At 47.3% G+C, this 2,795-nt stretch overlaps 1 non-coding gene across 1 annotated transcript; it reads left to right on the forward strand.

The window, feature by feature from the left end:
• Window positions 1-1,990: 1,990 nt before the first annotated feature.
• On the forward strand, window positions 1,991-2,097 carry LOC136630957 (U6 spliceosomal RNA). Its single transcript, XR_010792961.1, has one exon. It is a non-coding gene; the product is annotated as a U6 spliceosomal RNA (small nuclear RNA).
• Window positions 2,098-2,795: the final 698 nt, after the last annotated feature.

Here is a 2,795-nt window from a genome sequence, read left to right on the forward strand (position 1 = left end):
ACAGTGACATATATATATATATATATATATATATATATATACACTCCCTCTGTGTGTGGGGGGGGGAGGATGTTACTGACAGTGACATATATATATATATATATACTCCCTCTGTATGTGTGGGGGGGGGGATGATGTTACTGACAGTGACATATATATATATTTATATATATATATATATATATATATATATATATATACACTCCCTCTGTGTGTGGGGGGGGGGGGAGGATGTTACTGACAGTGACATATATATATATATATATATATATATATATATATATATATATATATACTCCCTCTGTGTGTGGGGGGGGAGGATGTTACTGACAGTGACATATATATATATATACACTCCCTCTGTGTGTGTGTGTGGGGGGGGGGAGGATGTAACTGACAGTGACATATATATATATATATACTCCCTCTGTGTGTGTGGGGGGGGGGGGGAGGATGTTACTGACAGTGACATATATATATATATACTCCCTCTGTGTGTGTGTGGGGGGGGGGAGGATGTTACTGACAGTGACATATATATATATATATATACACACTCCCTCTGTGTGTGTGTGTGGGGGGGGAGGATGTTACTGACAGTGACATATATATATATATATACTCCCTCTGTATGTGTGTGTGTGGGGGGGGGGAGGATGTTACTGACAGTGACATATATATATATATATATATATATATATATATATATATATATATATATATATATATACACTCCCTCTGTGTGTGGGGGGGGGGAGGATATTACTGACAGTGACATATATATATATATATACTCCCTCTGTGTGTGTGTGTGGGGGGGGGGGAGGATGTAACTGACAGTGACATATATATATACACACTCCCTCTGTGTGTGTGGGGGGGGGGGGAGGATGTTACTGACAGTGACATATATATATACACTCCCTCTGTATGTGTGTGTGGGGGGGGAGGATGTTACTGACAGTGACATATATATATATATATATATATATATATATATATATATACACTCCCTCTGTGTGTGTGTGTGGGGGGGGGGGGAGGATGTTACTGACAGTGACATATATATATATATATACTCCCTCTGTATGTGTGTGTGGGGGGGGGGAGGATGTTACTGACAGTGACATATATATATATATATATATATATATATATACTCCCTCTGTGTGTGGGGGGGGGGAGGATGTTACTGACAGTGACTGTATATATATATATATACTCCCTCTGTGTGTGTGTGGGGGGGGGGATGTTACTGACAGTGACATATATATATATATATATATACACTCCCTCTGTGTGTGGGGGGGGGGGGATGTTCCTGTGGGTTCTGACCACTTGGTACATTATCTTTCATAGTCCGAGTGACTGAAGACCACCCATCCGCGGGGTCCCCCTCCTCCTCAGTCCGCATTGGTCTGCAGCCCCCCGAGGGCCGCTCTTATGGACCCCTGGGGGGCTTCCATCCAGAGCGCCATAATCTGAGGCCTGTCCACAGAACGCGGTGAAGATGGCGGCACAACAAGCGCCATGACTGGAGGCCGGCAGGATGAAGTGCGAGGCGCTGCGGACGGAGGGGATGGTGAAGACCCCACTAGAATAAGCCCCTCCGTATGGAGACCCCAAACCAACAATCTCATATTGATGTAGTATATATTAGAAGATGAAGCCCGGGCGGCAGCGCGGACAACAGGGGGCGCTCAGCGGTCCACCGCAAGTCACAGCGCTTCACCAGGCTGGGCGGCGCTTTCTTATGACGTCAGAAACATTGGCATAATTCTAGCTCCCATGATGCACTGCGGGAGGCGCCGCGCTCCTTGTTCTAAAAATTAAAAGTGAATTTTCTGACAAAAAGATGTCAGATGTGACTGAGAATCCCATAAAGAGGCACAGACTACCGAGCCAGACCGACACTGTGACCGACCTCACTATGAGCTTACAGTTCTCCACCCTATGGACCTTATATACCACCAGCGCCCTCTACTGGATCGTGCTCGCTTCGGCAGCACATATACTAAAATTGGAACGATACAGAGAAGATTAGCATGGCCCCTGCGCAAGGATGACACGCAAATTCGTGAAGCGTTCCATATTTTACAACTTGTTCTCTTGTTGTTTCCTTTTTGGATCTTCAGTGATGTTGTCCAGAAACGTCCTGCGTGACAGAATACTTAACAGCCGGGCGGCAGAATACGTCCTCCGCTGGAACACTCACAAGAACGTGCGGTTACAGCGTATTACACGAGTTTTGTACCGGTCTGCCACGGGCGGCCATGTTGCCACTCACATATATTGCGCCAAATACGTGCTCAATAAAGATCGCAGCATGTTCTATCTTGGTGGGCATTACGCACGCTTACACACAGCGAGAACGAGATGTCCCTGCATGCTTGCTGTGCGAGGGGCAACCATCTCCTGCAGGCGGCACGCTGCCAATTACACCCACGAGAAGCCGCCCTTAGACGTGCAGAATGCCAGGACAGCGAATCCCACAATGCTGCTGCGGAATATTTCGTCCATTTAAAGCCCCCCGCGGCGGTTCAGTTTAAGTCACTTTCATCTAGCCAGTAATGGGAAGCTGAGACCCCTAACTGGCTGTAAGCTGGCATGTTTGGCACTTGGCGCAGGGGGCAGCTCCGCTGCGGCTCAGGCCCTACTCAGCCGCCTTGGCGGCTCCGGCGCAGACCCAGTGTGAGATGCCGGATGAAAAAGTTGCACAAGCACATAATATAAATGCATGATGGGTGCAGGAACCGGGCGGACCCCATTACAGTCAGCGGGGTCCGGTCGGCACA

This window comes from Eleutherodactylus coqui, chromosome 5 (genome assembly GCF_035609145.1).
Source record: "Eleutherodactylus coqui strain aEleCoq1 chromosome 5, aEleCoq1.hap1, whole genome shotgun sequence".
NCBI classification, from domain to species: domain Eukaryota; kingdom Metazoa; phylum Chordata; class Amphibia; order Anura; family Eleutherodactylidae; genus Eleutherodactylus; species Eleutherodactylus coqui.